The following is a 16,966-nucleotide window of genomic DNA, read 5'->3' on the forward strand; positions in this document are numbered from 1 at the left end:
GTCTAGAACTAGCCTCAAACAGTCATCTGGAGAAAAACAACATATTTTCCCATGTCATCACCACTATAGCACATACTAACCACAACTATTCAGCCTGTCAATTTTCAGTTTATATTATGATAACTTTACCTAAAAGCATTTCATGGTTCAAAAACAGTAAGTGCAATGCCAAGGAAACATTTGCTGAACTGACGAGCATGGCAGCACTGGTGTGAGGAATATGCTTTCTGCAAAATGGGAAGCAGAGTAAAAAAGAGATTTCACTAGGAACAATGGACTTTTCAGAACTTCCCCAAAACAGTGCTTCAGATTGGCTTAATCCCATAATCTAGGTTTAGTTTGGTCCTCAAGGGTGAATTTCCCACAAAAATTTCAAGAACTGTGATGAATGGGAAAAGGAACACATGATTTTTTTTTTTTTTACTTGCACTGGTACTTCCACTGTCACACAGAGGAAAGTTTTTCACATCTACTGAGCATTTAAGAGAGGTAGGAAAATATAGATTCATGCGAGTCTGGACAGGGGACTATGTGAAAGGCACAAAACCAATGCATTTTAGAAGGACTTTTGGCTGTACTATCTCCATGATTTGCAAGGACCTAAGCATCATACAATCTTCAGTTACTTTCCTCATTTTATGGAGGACAAAGCAAATCTCTCATAAATGAAGTGGTGTGGTTCGAATTCTATATTAAAACCCCTCAATTTTGACAATCATATGCCCACACTCAGGCTTCAAAAACATTCTCACATTACAACACTGCCAGTGTCATCACTCCAGAAGCAAATGAGAAGTTACTGCATAACTTCCCAGTGATCCAGAGCAAGGAGAGGATTGTTGAAACAGCAACAACTGGAGCTGTATGTTTAGGTAGGGACAGCAAACCAAGTGAAAAAACCTAAACCAAATGAAAACAAACAAAAAACCCTTGAGAAGCCTACAAAAACACTCTGCAGGCTATGCTACTACTCTCTTCCTTGTAGTGATTTGCCCAAATTTAGGCCATGCTGACACCATGCAGGTTTCCATAATAAATTAATTTGTAGCTTTGCTTTTGTGGGCTGCAAGAGCAGCCTAAGCCACTTTGGTTTGTGACTTCCTAAGGTGCAACTTAGATATTCCAGGGCAGCTTTACTCCTAGGGGTGAGCAGGAATGCATTTCCCCTTCTTGGTTTTGGTGGGAGACACACTGAAGGTGAGGCATTCCCCCCAAAGACAACCAATTTCAATGCTGGCTGGACTGTAAATGAATCTCCTTTAAAGAGCTATTATTAAGCCAGGCACTGTTCCCTGTTTCTCACTTTTTATGAATTAGGAAGGATGCGTGTTCCTGTGTGTCCTCTCTAGACAGATCTTGTGCCTGGAAAGAAGTAAGCAATAGTGAGAAAAGAGTAAGGATAGGGGGAAATGGATAGAACCCTGCAAGTGAGCTTTCATTTATTTCAGAAGTGAGTGGTTATCTGTCTGTGGTGCCCCACACCCAAGTCTTACAGTCTGAAACAGAAGTTCGAGTAGATCTTCCATGAACTCATGATGAGTCTGAGACAGACCACATCCAGTGCTCAAAAACACATAGCTGAGCCCCTCCACTGCTCCTACAGCAATTCCTGTCACTGAATGTACTGCTGACAAAGCCAGGACTGTGTGGTGCCCAGGCACAGCTGCTATTAGCTGTATCTGCCCCTCATCTCATGGAAGCTTTAAGGGAGCCACTAGGTGAAAAGCAGTAGCACTGCAAGTTGTGTCCACCCACTCAATAAACTAACAGCCATTTTTTATGCAAGTATTGCAGCTCAGCAGTTGTACTATGGAATCCCACAAAGTATGAGACTTCCTTAATTTAGAAAAACTGCATACTACATCAACTACTGAAAATCTTGGTGTGCAGCAGAAAATGTTTTGAGTCAACAGTCTGAAAAGTATATTTTTGTTTGATTTTACAGCATGTTTGATGTTTTCAAGATGAGACTTAAGGAAATGTAGTATCAGATTTCGAATTGGAAATCTTCTCTGTTAAATCTTTTATTATTTTCAGACTATGCAATATGCTTTAGTTGATTTTTAAAAAAATTAAAATAAAAAAAACCATGTTTCACCGTTGAGGCTTTATCATATTCACAGTACTTACACATGTACCGAACTTTCAATCAGTCAAGCCAACTGCAATCAAAAGGACAAGAGAGTGTTAAAAAGGTAAGTGTGCCCTGAAGTGTTGTCCTGAACAAGAATTAGACACAACTATGTATTAGGTCTCTTTAAAATAGGTCTTTCATGTCTAATAAGTACAGATCACAATATACGTTGTGTATCAAAGGGTAGGTAAGAGCTACATGTCTTGAGGAAGAAAACTGAACAGAGAAGAACTGAAAGCCTCTGGGCATAAGATGTGATTGTTTTATTAGAAGGAAGATTATCACACAGAGGCCAAGGAAACAGTTGAAACTTGAAAGGAATATGAGTCAGGGAAGCTGTTCCAGATGGCAGAGCCATGTGGGATGTGACTACACCATCTACTGTGGAAATAAAAAGGAAGAAATGAAAACTTAGTGTTGCGAGAGCATATAGGACTGACAGTAAAATAAGGAAGAACTGAGAGCAATAGAAGGAAATTTAAGGCAGAGTTATGAAATGAGTCCTTCAGAAATTCTGAAGTGCAGCAACACCACTTCAATCAGCCAATATAAAAAAGGCTCAGTCACACTGCTTCACATAAACCCAAACATCTCAGAGTTTCTGTGCCTGTTCAGAGCACATTTTCTCTGGTTTTGGGTTTGACATATAATGTGGGCAGCTTCTCAGGAGAATCTCCAATCATGCACTGAAGGAACAGTCAATTACCAGTATCCACTTACTGCTGATTCCACCCCTAGTGTTATAGCCAACATCACAAGTGAGTTAGACAGAATTATGTAAGATGGTGTCTTCGGCAACTTAAGGGAATTTTTAAAAAATGAAAGCTGAATGTTATAAGACTTGTTAACAAGACCTTGAGGGAAGTGGAGGAAGCCATAAGGTCTAGACACGGGGAACTTAATAAGGCAAACACCTTAAAAATGCATTGCAGTGACCTGTCCCATCCTGGCAGGAAAACAAACATGGCATGAAGCACATAAAGCGGTCTTCTGCACCTCTTACTTCAATGCAAACAGGAGGTGCGTGAAAATAAAGCAAAAATAATAATAGGCAAAGATTTGAAACAGATTCAGACACTATTTTCAAGCTGTAAATTCCCTTTGATTCAAAGATAGGATTTTCAACCAGAAGTTAGACGTGCCCTTCCTGGACTAATTACTCTGTTCACTGTTCAGCAGCCCAGGCTACTATCCACTATTATCCAAAATTACTGCAAAGATAGGTGGATTTGGAAGCCAAGGTGCACATTGTCTGAAACCTCCATTCTCCACGCAAACATACACATGCACATTATGATTTTTTGGTGTGGAGCATCCTTTTGTTACATTTATGTACTCAAATGCCCAGCCAAAATGGGCTTTGGCTAGAAATCTAAAGCCATAGCAGTAATAGTAAGTTCAACTCAAGAGATTCTTATTAAAATGGCAAAGAAGTATGTTACATTTAAATAACACCTGAAAATTATTTCAGAGACACGTCTGATCTTGACTTTCTTTACTGAAAGCCTAACCTTAGGTCTATCAAGTCAATAAAAAGACTTGGAGGCTTGAAAGCTCACTTTAGGCTACAGTTATTTTTCCATAACTGATGCTTTTCCAATCATGTTCCTTCCTGGTCACGGCTTCTCCATTTCAAAGCAACTGAACTCTTAACCTACCTAAACTAATATTGTTGAAAACAGCTGAGCTGAATGAAGGTAGCTTAAGACTCTTGGTCTTCCTATAATTGCATTTGTGGAAGCCACAGGGTCTGTGGTCAGTTGGCTGTTTGCCTGTCCCCTCTTCCCATTGAAAGGTTGCTTCTACAAACATTCCTTATTAAAACAAACAAACAAACAAACACAAAAAAAAAACCAAAAACAAAAACACACCAACAATCTGGAAATCTCTCTTGCAAAGGATAAACTTGTTCTTCCAGGACACAAGATTAATCTGATTGTTTTAAACTGCCCTGGCTTTATCTGGGTGCATAAATGAGACGTTTAACTGCTACAGCCATGTACGTCAGCCCGCCAGACACAAAGCAGAGCTAAAAACCAGCCTGCAACTCTTGCATATCTTTCACACTTATTCTTTCAGCTTTGAGGATGTTTTCTTGGTTAGTCAACTTTAAATCTATCTATTGCATATACAGTATTATTTAAAAACAGCACTCGAGCGTACAAGATAAACATGTGCCCCACTGAGTTACTAAACAAGAGATAATAAATTTGCATCCCTGTGAATTTACTATTGCCATGTAGCTGCTCCCAATGTACAGAACAATAGAAAACCAGAGTGCTGTGCCAAGTAAGTGAGAGGGCTGGTGCAGAAAAAAAGCCAGGGCTAGGCACAAACAGAACTGTGCAAGGGAGAATCTCAGCAGTCACTGAAAACAGGGACTGCTGGACATTAAATGTGTATATTGAGAACAAAGAGAGAACCTTTTCATGAGAACAGGAAGGCTCTTGCACGTGGTATACATGGGGGGAAGCTGCACAGTTACAAGGTAAGAGGGCAGCTCTCAATTTGCATTCACTGCAGAAGCTAAATGTGAAGGAGCACAAGAGCTTTGCCAAAGGTTCCAAAAGAATCTGGAAAGATTCAGAGCTCCTTGTGGCAGAGGAACCCAGCATTGTACAGAAGAGTGAAAACATCCTAGGAACATGAGAAAGTCATGTTTCAAGCAGCCAGAAACAAGAACACCTCCAGGATATTGAATGGCAAATTCAGCCAAAGCCCTTCTGTCAACACATCCCAAAGAACAGAGAGTAGGATTTGTGCTCTGCCATCCCCTCTGCATTTATCCATCTCTGCACCATCTTCACTCTGGTGTCCTTCAACAGCCTAGCCTTGCTCCACATCCTGCCATGCTAGCCTGGCACCTGGGCAAGGGATGCCCAGGTGCTCTGGATGCAGAAGTGGGACTCACTGCTGGCTACCATCAAGGAGAGCTACCAAGAGCAGAGCTTGGCTGTCTCTTTCCTCTCAGTGTCCGCAGTAGCTCATGCCTCTCACCTCCACAGCCTGTTGAATTTAGCAACAACAACAAAAATAATTGTAGGAATTTAATTGTCTTTGAGACTTTTGCTCCTGCAGGATTTGGTGGGAATTAGCCAAGACAGTGTTATGGGGAGGGGAGGGGGGAAATGGGGGGGGAAATCAAACAGACAGTCATCATCACCACCACACAAACCTCATGTCCTTGGAATCCAGACTAAAAACACTGAGGCTCTTGAGCAGAAATACTCATGAAAACATTTCATAATGCTTTAGCAAGGAGTGATATCAGTATCATTATCTGCATTTTATGGCTGCAGCACGGACTGGTCATGACATGCCTCAAGCCACCCATCAGATAACTGTTCCTTCTGGTTCTGCCACTGTGTCTCCTGACGGCAAGTCAGTGCCCTACCAGTGGAGTAATCCCAAACCACAGGCTGCACAGGAGGATGGGGCTGCTGGAGTTAATATATTAGTATCTAACACCAGCTATTCCATTCGCAGACAGGACAGAGGAAAAAAAAAAAAAAAGAAAAAAAAAGACATGATAAAAACCATGAAATGCAATTCTCTGTCCAAAAGGCAAGACTGGCCTTTAACAGGTTCAGTGCACTTGAATTGTAGATGCATTTAATGAAAAGGTAACATAAGACAAAACTGACTGTGTGATTGCTTAAATTAAGAACCAAAGTAGTATCTCAAAGAAGACTGAACAAGGGAGAAGATAGGATCTGAAACTCCAGCTTTCTGAAGGTGTCTTCTCAAACACCTGGGGCCCTCACTCTCAAAAAAACCCATAATGTTTCCTCTGGTCTTCAAATTCAGCCATGCATAGCACTATTAAACCAAACTTTACCAAAGCTGAATTTCTACCATTTTCCATTGTTCCCTTTGCCTGTAAAAGGATAAAGTAATTGGTAGTTGCTCAAGAATAATTTAAATCATTCCTTATTTATTAAAAAAGTCCCTTATTTTATCCCTTAGGTTTCAAATTCTTCATATCAGAATTAATTCTTACAAAGGGAAAAATGTTCCTATCATTATAAGATGAATCTAAAAACAATTAGAAAATAAGAAGACAGGAATTATTGCATTTACTTTTTACTGCAAGAAGTGACATGAAAGTGCAGCATGAATAGTTTGTTTATTTCTCTAATTGCATATCCTTCTCTGTATCTCCTCCTTTCTTACTTTTTTCAGGTAAAGATCAAGGATACAATTTCTTCCCTATTCCACCATAAAACTGGAGTCAAGTAATGCTCAGCAAGTCTTGATCTCCGCCGTCAGTCTCCTACCTGCTGTCAGCCTGTCTGACATCTGTGGGCAGGAAATGCCTCAAACTGCATTCCATAAAGTGTCCCATACTGCTGCTATGAGTAGTCTTAAGACTGATGGTCCTCACAGGTAATTGCATTTCTAGTGACAACCACTGTCTGAGATGAAAGGTTTTACAGTGTTTGTTTTGAGTTGCTGCATTGCTACCACTACAAGTCATTGCATATTAATGCAATGTCAAAAGAAATACCATGTTGTGATGTCAGGACACAGCTTTACCCTCATTTTGTAACCTCTCCTTTATCGTGGTATTAAACTCTACTTCCTGGACCACCTTTGAACTGGATTAAAATAAATCAAGTGAAAGGATGCTGTCAGAAAGGAGAGACTTAAGAATACATGGAAACAGTTCCTCAAATGAATGCTCCTCTCCCTCTGCTACAAGCATGTCCATATGCACTCTGATCAGGCAGGTAGGCTGTGTTAGAGCCACATGTAGCATCTTAGAGGGTCACACACTGTTTAGATAAGGCAGTGGTCTGACTAAGAGCCATGAGAAAGCCTCCCACAGTCTCTGTTCCAGTAAGACGGTTTACAGACAAACAATCATCAATCTGCAACTCCTCATCCCCCACACCATCTTCGCCAAAACAGAAATGGAAAGTACAAAAAAAAAAACCCCATAGAACCAGAAGAGACACCTTAATATGACAAATCTTTTCTAAACCAAATCACTCGGGTTTTCCAGCACAATACAGGCACTGCGACCGAACCCATCTGAGTGCAATTTCAGTTTCAGCTACACCGATAATGCCAGCTTTGCACAACCACAATCACAGTTTGTTGTGTTCTTCACAACATTTTGAAGTCCTGAAGGAACATGTAAATAGAAATGCCTTCACTGAGCTTAAGTACATTGTCATAAACCTTAAAATGCCAATCATAGTTCAATTACCGACCACTTATCCTATTTCAATGCTTTCCCAAAGAAGCAATCACCAGTGCTTGACATGTTACCTTTAGCACTGGTCTCATCGGAAAAGCAGGTTTGTGTTGGCATGGTGGTTTCCCTCTTTGACCAAGGATAAACACCGTTCCCTACTGCTTCGAGGCTCCAGCCCTGACATGCCAGACAGCCTTAAAAGCATGCAGAAGTTAACAAGCAGGCTCAGGGCTCAAGCTTGTAAGAGAAAAAACAGCTACTTCAGATCTACACAATGGGGGCCATGGGTGCAAACACTGGCATTCATCCCCTGCCACTAGTAGTCCAGTGCTCTTTCTCCTGCTGCTCCCCACTTCCAATTTCAGTGCAGTCATTTCAGTGAACAAAGCTCTTCCTGCTCTTTCAAACCATTTTTATGCATTTAATGGGTGCAGACGTGAGAGCAAAATGAAAACTGCCAATCCCAAACTGACCAAGGAGCAGCATTAAATCTGGAATTCTGATTGAGTTGTCCTGTTACGATGCTCCTGGCAAGCTCTTACTAGGCAGCTTGACTGAAACCAGTAACTAAGTCATGATTTAAAACATGATTTAAATATCTGCACTGCAGTGAAAAATTATGTACACACTGATTTCATGTGTGGTTTATACAAAACAGACTTCCTCTAGAAAATGTGGAGTACAGCTCATTCTGAATCTACTCTGTCTTATATATGTGCCAGGGGGTGCAGAGCCAGCACACAACCGTTTGCAGGAACAAAACACATCCCTCTAGTACTAGACACATTGAGCCAGTGTTTACACACTGATCTGCTAATAAGGAGACCCAGGAATTCCAGAACATGAGATTTATATTTATTGCTATTCTACATTGCCACAGAACGTGCCAAGTTTGGGCACTTTAAATGATGAGGCCTGCTATTGCACATTCCCTTATCAGTCTTTCACACAATTGTGTTACTGAAGCATCCTGATAAGAATGTCTAAAATGTCTGCTATGTTTTAAAACAGCAAACTCTTCTTTTTCAGCTCTGGCCCAGCCATTTCAGTCAACAAAGCTCTTTCTAGTTTTTCAAAACACTTTCTACTCACTTAATGGTTGAGATCATACTGACTGTCTTAGAAACTGCAATTCCCCCAAATAATACAGCACAGCTATTTCTTTGTGGCTTGACGTGGTATTTTGAGGACTACTATTTCACAAGATGGGATGACACATGAACATCCATCTTTTGACGAGATCCAAGCTCTGATCACACTTCAGAACATCACACACAGAACATTAACGCACCTTTTAAACTACGTAAATCAGGAAACTGTGCAACTAAAAGGACCAACTTGCCAAACCCAGCATATGTTTTTGCACTTGCTTTTCCATTCCCAGGCTCACTCAGATCAATGTATATATAGATAGGCATACTTGTATGTGTGTATACATACGCATTTGTTCTCAACCGCATCTCCCAGGAAAGTGCCAGTCAGAGGAAGAACAGCCAGGGAGTAAAAAGCCACATCTACTATAATGAGTGAAAACAGTTTTATTTATAGTCATTTTGGGATTGTCAAGGTCTTCTTTGATTGTTTCTTCTAAAACCTGTCTTCTGTAAGCTTACTCAAAGTCTTTGAAAAAAATATTTGATAGAAGACTTAGCTGGAATTGAATGTTAAAATAGCAAATTATGAAAGTCACCTATCCCTGCAGTCATTTCATTCTGCAAGAATCCCACCTGGGAAGGAAGAAGGGAGAGGTGGAGTGGGAAAAGAAGGGCTAACTAGCAAGGTTTCATGATCTAATTCAACATGCCAGCCCATTTTTCTGTTAGTCCTGCACATATAAACAGGAGGAAAAGCAGAAATTCTAAGTTTGTCACACTTTCATTCATCAGTTTCACCATTTCTCGTTGTCTGCCTTGGTACTTCTGTCCCCTCACACAATGCCCCCAACTCCCTCAGTGCTCCAGAGCACCACCTCCAGAACCAGGAAAGTCATTCACGTGGCAATAGAATGAACAGGATGAAAAACACCCAGCAGGATGTGTTTTTTTCTGAGAGCAATGAGGCTACAGGCTATGAGCTGCTCAAGATCTTCCCTACCACTTAGTACCTTCACTGCAGTCCCAGCAAGCCACACAAGGCTGAGTGATGCTTGACAGCACGTACAGTAAAACTGCAGGCAATACCTGTGCTAGCTGCAGAGCTGCTGGCACAGACTGGTAGGATTGTGCCGAGCAGGCTCAGGCATTCAGAGGGTACACTGCAGGGCAAGGCTGTACAGACACACTTGTTGGACTCTCACCAGCAGCACCCTGCTAAGTCTAATTAGCATAGCCAGAGAATATGTAAGGAAAGAAGCAGGGCTAATTAGCCTGAGCAAAGCACCTTGTCAGCTTGGAAATCTCTGCACAGGGCTTGGATGCACAAATAGATGTACCCATCGTGACTGAGCCTTTCTTACTCCCTGCAGTCAGCAGGTATTTCATTACGCCCAAGAACTATTTACCGCTGAAGCAACGTGTCTTGTCATGTGAGAGCAGAGTGGGGTGATTCCTCAGTTCTTAATGATTCTTTTTTGAAGCAAAGAACTGCAGGGATCTTATATATCAATGTATGATGCTTTCTCCCACTGCATGTGCTTAGACAGATACTCAACAGCCTTCCTTTGAATGATCTTTTTTGAGGGAAGACGATCCCCTTATGGTTCCTGTGTATTTGTTTATTTCTATTTCTTTGTATAGCATTTTAGGTAGTTGAAAAGGGAAGGAAGAACACAATGCTGAGAATAGTTTCACTACTTCACTGTACCTTCCCCATCTCAAAATACTCTCCAGATGGAAAGAGTTTATTTGGAAGTAGGCAAGCAGAAGGCTGACTGGAGAAAAGTGATAATTACATTAGAATAATAACAAGAAAACCCAGAGCTAATGAAGCCTGACAGTTTCATTTAATTTGAGAAGAGACTTCACCCTATAATGAAGATCTATAAAGCTCTACAGCCCTTTCTACGGATGCCATCAGGAGCAGCAGGACTGCTTACTAAGCCAAATCCCTTCGGCTGAACTGGTTTGACTGGTCAATGATAGCAAGTAGGAAGTGCTTGTACTTATATCTCCTTGATGGGTCTGCAGGCTATCCCTCAGGTTGAATATAGTTATACCAATGTTTTAATGATTCTGGTAAAAGTAAAAAGGATCCTGGTGATTTGCGCTGTGGAATTAATGGACATGTCTTAACTCAGAATTAAGTTATGAGGACCTTCCCACTTCAAAAGGCAGCAGTACATGACTGAGTGACTAAGAAACATAATTTTGTCTCTTTTCCCTGTAAGAATCTCTTTAACAAAGTCACTTGCAGAGCACAGCTTTGAAAAAACAAACAAACAAACAAACAAAAAAAACTATTCCTTTTAAACAACATAAAATAGATGATTTTAACTGTGAATATTAAGTGTCAGCTCCTCTAATGCTCTTCCTGATGCTCCACCCTGAGTGTCAAGCTCCCTTTTACTTCACCAGAGGTTCATGTTACCTGAAGTTTCTTTTTGTCAGCTATTTGCATCAGAAATGATAAATCAAGCTGTTGAGAAGACAAGTTTTATCTGCCAGAGAGACAAACTCCTGGCAGCTGAAGGCTTAAAGCACAATTTGCTCACTGCCTCCACTAAGGACACTTTTGTTGCAAGCAATCTCCGCAGCTCTGTTTACAAACATACCCCTGTCCGGGACGCCGACCCACATTTTGCCCGGCTTATTTCAACTAACACAGCTTTTGTAATGTTTTAGCAGGATTCACTGTAGTCCAAACGCTGGAAGTGTGACAAAGGGAATTTATAAATCACCACCCCAATTCTGACTGAAGATTGCCTGGCACACAAAACCACAAATAGTGTTCCTCCCCTCATCTAATGCAGCCCTCACTCTCCAAACAGATTTCTTCTATTACTAGTGCAATAACTTGGTAGTAAGTTGCACTACTGCAATAAACTTTATTTGCCATAGGAGGGAGGTTTTTTCTTTTCTTTAAAGAGCTGCCAGGAAAACTCATTAGAAATAAATAAAAAAGAGTATCTCTGGTTTCCTTAGTCTGTCTCTAGTTCTAACACCTCAACAGGAAAAGAAGCTAAAGGCAATCCTGTCAACTTGCTTTTCTTCCTCTTGACCCTTGTGCCATGAGGTACCTCTGAAACATTTATCAGTGTCTGTAGCTGGAAACAGCAAAGCTGATTAACAGCAAGAAACATAAAACTCACTGAGAGGAAACCTGATAGCATCAATACAGCCAGTTTGAATAAAAGTGTCTGATAGTCCTCCCCAAAATATGCATCCAGGGTCAACATGCCTAGCAGGCTGCAAACAAACCTGAAATAAATATGAATGAACAAGTTGTTCAGAATAATATCCTGCTAGAAAGGGCTCATGATTCCTCCTAACTAACCTAGCACCATCAGCAGCCTTTCCTTTTGAATACACGCTCCAAACAGAAAATGGGAAAAAAACCTCCTCTCTAGGAGAGCTTAATTTGTATTCTCTTCTTGCTGCTGCCACAAACATTATCAGCTTTGAGAGAAGCATTGGCAGGTTATGAAATACTGTTAGGGTCATCATGGGCGCAGCAAACCACTCACCAGTGATGCTAACTATCACAGCAGCACAAGAAAGTGGCGGTGAAACACAAGAAGCGTAAGAAGAGCGGAAAAAAAATTCTCATAGGCATGAGACACCTGTGTTTTGATCAGCTTCACCCCAGAAACAACCTGCAAATAGTAAGGCAGCTTTCATGCCACTCTATAAACCTGTGAAGGCTGGGCTTGGTTCCCAATGCTTCTTCTTGGTTTCACTGGATGTCTCTTGGACCAAGCAGAGTTGCCAACAAGGATCAGAAATTTCTCCAGCTGGCACCACCAAGTTAAAGATAAGGAACCATAAGCTACAGTGCTGAACTACAGGACATGCTTTTTGTGGTCTCATGGACCACACTGGTATTGTGATCATTAACAAAGGCATTATTCACCTGCCTGCCTTGCTGCATTTACTCACTCCAATGCATTGTGCACTAGGACTGCTTGGACTTCTCTAATGCCAAATCATGAAACAAAGCTGACAGCAAAAAGCTGGGGCAGCAGTTAAAGTGACTGCCAAAGAGAAATCTGTTTGCTCAGGCAAAAGCTGTTCTCAGTCCAAACATGGGAGTCATAATCTTACAGCCATTTGCTTGTAAGACAATGAAGGGAAGGCAGAGCAGACTGGGAAACTACAGCTTGCCACGGTAGAGAAGAGAACAATCTTTCTGCCCAGATTTCTTTGCTCTGCAGGGTAAGTTTTACAAAGCTGACAACCAGTAGCAACATGTAGTGGCCTCAGGCGTAATGCCTGCCTATCAAAGACTTGGATTTTAGCCCTGGAGAAATTACAGCTTCTCACTTCTCTGGAACCTATACTGGACGAGAAAAAAGCAAGAGAATAATGAATGACCTAACTAAAATTTATTTTAATACATGGATTGCATACTATAAGCCATAAACACTGGGATTGCAGGGAGAACTGAGAGGAGATATGGAGAAAGAAAACATCATGAATTGACAGGAACACCACAGCCACAGAAGACAAAAGACAAGCAGATGGGGCTGCCACGACAGCAAAGTCATCTACTGGATGGTAGGGGCTGGCACACTGAATGGAAAGTATGGTCCAGCAGATAAGCCCTGGAGACTAAAGAGGACACTCAGCAGCTCAGGCTGGAAAAGATAGTGAGGAAAAGGCAAAATCATTAGTTGGAGAGCCAGCCAGCAGGAATGCGGAGAAGAGAAAGGTAAAGATAAATCCAAGGAAGCTCCACAGATGTGAATAAAAAAGCTGTTTGGTCCTCTGGAGCACTGGTGGCTTACAGCTGCATTGCTGCATGTCCTTCTGCAGGACTTGAAGCCTCTCTGTTGGGTGGCAGGTACAAGCAGGCACAGCCCAGCTCTCACCTGCTGTCCCTAGGTGTCCATACACTGATCATATGGGGGATTCCCCAATAACAAAACAGCTCAGCTGCTGCCAGCTGCCAAAGCCAGTTTGCCACCCATGCAGTCTGAAGATGGCTGTGGCTTCAAAGCCGAGAGAGGGGGTGAGCTGACCTGATGCATAGAAACGCCCACCACCACCACTCACTTTGCATCTGCACAGGCACACTTGCCCTGCAGGATTTCTGCAGCATCCATTTTAATCCAATGTTCAACAGCTAAAGTAAACTGCCAAACTGAAGGCCTAGAGTTATGGTCAGAGACTTTTTTTTGAAGCCCCACAAGAGACTCAAACTGTTTCAGCTTCCTCTCCCAAACGACAGCCTTGAGCTGTTCTCGCCTGGCTGCCGGAAGCCTGTGACGAGAAATAAAAGCCAGGAAATATGACTTTCTGAATAAACATTTATTTGGTGAGAAATACTTCTGATTTTTTGGCAGAGAAATGGCAGAAACCTGAAGCCCTATGTATAGCATGCCTGCAGAGAGCAATTTCTATTTAAAGGGAAGCTGCAGCTGTCTGTAGCTCTTAATGAAGAATAATGCCTAGGAATAAATTACTGCTGTTTCTGAGAGACATTTCTCAAATTAAAGTGATTCTTCCCTTTTTCCCTCTCACTATAAATACCAAGTGACATGTACTGGGCTGTTGTTTGGAAGAACGGACACATGCAGCTCTGCTCTCTTCTCAGCAGCTCTCTATGGGAATTTCCATAGAAAATGATGGAGTGATTTAGCATACAGATACCAATGCAACACAAAAGCAGAGACATCCAGAATCATTAAGTCTGCATGTGTCAAAGCTTCCCGTAGCTCTTCCAAGGTGTGTAAAGCTCAAACAGAAACCAGGCATCACTTCCAACCATGCCATAAACCTGGCGTTGAGGCTCCAGGCGTGGGATGGCCGCTCACAGAACACCACCATGAAAGGCTCGCTAACCTTCAATTTCCATCACTTGCACAAGCCTCCTCCCCAAGGGGCTGCTGCAGCAGCAGGACAGGCAGGCAGAGAAGGTGATGCTCTGGGGAGAGGGTGTGCCTGGGCTGCAGCCAGCCTGGCCAGGCGGCTCAGGAAGCAGCACTGACATCAGCTCCAGGAGCTGTCGCTCCCAGACCCGTCACGGCTCCACGTGCCAGGAAAAACAGCCGGCAGCCAGGGGGGGAGTACATGGGAGACAGGACCCAGGGTAAAGGAAGCAAGGAGGGCCAAGGAACAGAAAAAGAAGGCAGCAGCTCAAAAATGGGATGGAACTGGGGCTAAGCCATGTGCAACCATGGTCCCCCAAGACCCTCTTCAGAGTCAGCCCTTACAGCAGCAGGTTCCCGCTGAAGGCAGGGCATGGAAAGCCTGTCTGGGCTAGAAGTGGGGATGTTTACTATCCTACCATCTGCAGTTTGCCCAAAATAACAGTTATAGATATGAGATCAACTAAACACATTTCTGTTATTGACACATACTGGATTTAGAGATTTATTTTCCATTTCCCACAAACCGTGCCAGAGGTTTTCGCATAAGCAATGGAAAAAAAATAATGTGAAGAAATGCCTGCGAGTGAGGAACATGAAGAGTTTATTCATTGCTCCTGTTAGAATGTGTTTGTGCTTGTGTGGCTAGCACTCCAAAAAAGCTGTGGCATATGTTTGCAGGCTGGAAAAAAAAAAACCTCAGGATACCTACATCCTACCAGAAAATTACAAAACCATATGCTGGAATACACAAGGTACCCTCTGGCAAGAGCAAAGGAGCCTTGTCTTGCTTCATTTTTACCCTTACTAAAATAAACGTTCCTCCTTAACGAACCCTCCTGACATCCCTTTTTCTCTCCCAGAAGTGGAATATGGACTTGATTTGTACAAGCACTGCTATTCCAGAAATGCTTTTCATCCAAATGAAGAGAGCAGGAAAAAGGAAGCAAGAAATTTGTACTGTTTAGTAAACAGGCAGTTTCTAGGTGGATACAAGACACTGGTCTCAATTTACTCCCTCCTCACACCCCGCTTCCTCTGAAATTTGCCTGGGTGGCAGAAGGAGGCAGCAGAAGGGAAGAGAACAGCTACCACTTGCAGTGGGAAGGGTTTGATCATTTTCCTCACATCTTAACATGACGACACCCTGCAAACAGGGGAGAGAGAGCAATATTTTTCAATAAAATCACTGTATGCCAGTATTTCCTTTCAGGAGAAACACTGTACCTCCTCACCTCTGGTATTCCTGTCTCCCTAAGAGGTTAAAGGAAAGAGGAGAGGAGGAGCCTAGCTGACTGCCTCCTTCTTGCAGCAGTGTCCTCCAAGCAGAAGCCAGGTGACGAAATACAGTCTCAAGGAACTGCTAAAAAGCTCTCCATCACCTACAAATGATTCCTCAAAAGGAACCAGTCCTGGATGCCAGGGTAAGAGCAGTTCTCAAGAACACTTTTTCCCATCCATACCTAGTGAGAAGAGTGCTGCTTTTTCTGCACTAATCCAGGCTTCCTGAGTATAATCAGGGTTTTGGCACCACAGTAGCAGAACATCACACTGTGCTTTAAGTGGGCTGATTTTAAACCGTTTAGGAGAGGGCAGAATGTAATGATCACGGCATCTTCAACAGGTATTCCATCCCCTGCAATGGCTGATGATTGCCTCTTTCAGTTTACCTGGCAGATCTGGCACACCACATACCTTACAGGATGCAGGGGATGCTCTTCTCCATGTGAGGTGGTGCTGCTGTTGCAATCAGTGGAGGTGATTGCAACATCTTAAACAAACATTTCCTATTATCCCAACAGCTCTACATGCTAGGATGGTTGTTTATTATTATTATTATTATTATTAATATTATTATTATTAGTAGTAGTTAAGACTATCCTCTCCTGTTCTAGGATGCCAGCATGCAAAGTAAGTTCTTATGGTTTTAAAGAAGTCTTTCGAAGTGTGGGAATAAGCTGATATGGCCACGCCTTCTTGGGTATATGGACTGTGAGAAGCTCCACATCTCAGAGGCCTCTTATTCATCTTAATGAGCTACTAACTTGGCAGCTTAGTGGTAACTAGAATAAGTAAAAATTCCAAATGTTGGCTTTGTTAACTATAGATCAAAGCAGGTGGGAATGGCAAGAGATGACAAAAAATTTCAAGTGTCTCCTCTAATATTTATTTTGCAGCTGGTTCTTGGGAAAACAGCACCACTTAGACTGTCTCAATCTGCTTCCCGAAGCCTGAACCCAAAGGGAAAAGCAGAGCAAAGGAGGGAGCTAGCAGGCATGCCAGAAAATATATTTATATTTACTACATTAATGGAAAGTGCACAAACTAGTTTGGTTGAACTGGAAGAATCTGCAGCTTGTTTTATCACTACTAACATCTTGAAGGACCACTGCATACTCTGGGCATAAGAATTAAATACTAACTTGCCTAACTTGGAAATCCCCATGGTTCTTTCTTAAGAAAAAAAATAAGGATTATTCTAAAACCTGGCAGGCAGAGAACTCTTGTTTTCCTCTTTTTGTGAAAATGTTTACATTTGATCTGCATGTTTGCCCATTTCAACCCAGAAAAGCAGTGGGCTTCATAAGAAAAAACAATGAACATAAAAATATTCATGCTTTCTCTTTAGCCATCCCTCATGGGAAAATTTTCTTTTATTAATACCACA

General features: G+C 42.0%; 1 protein-coding gene across 9 annotated transcripts in view; it reads right to left on the reverse strand.

Moving 5' to 3' along the window:
• Positions 1-16,966, reverse strand: part of ATXN1 (ataxin 1) — a 223,162-nt gene that overhangs the window by 67,340 nt on the left and 138,856 nt on the right. The gene's annotated exons all lie outside the window — the stretch shown is intronic.

Source organism: Vidua macroura, chromosome 1 (assembly GCF_024509145.1).
Source record: "Vidua macroura isolate BioBank_ID:100142 chromosome 1, ASM2450914v1, whole genome shotgun sequence".
Lineage (NCBI taxonomy): Eukaryota > Metazoa > Chordata > Aves > Passeriformes > Viduidae > Vidua > Vidua macroura.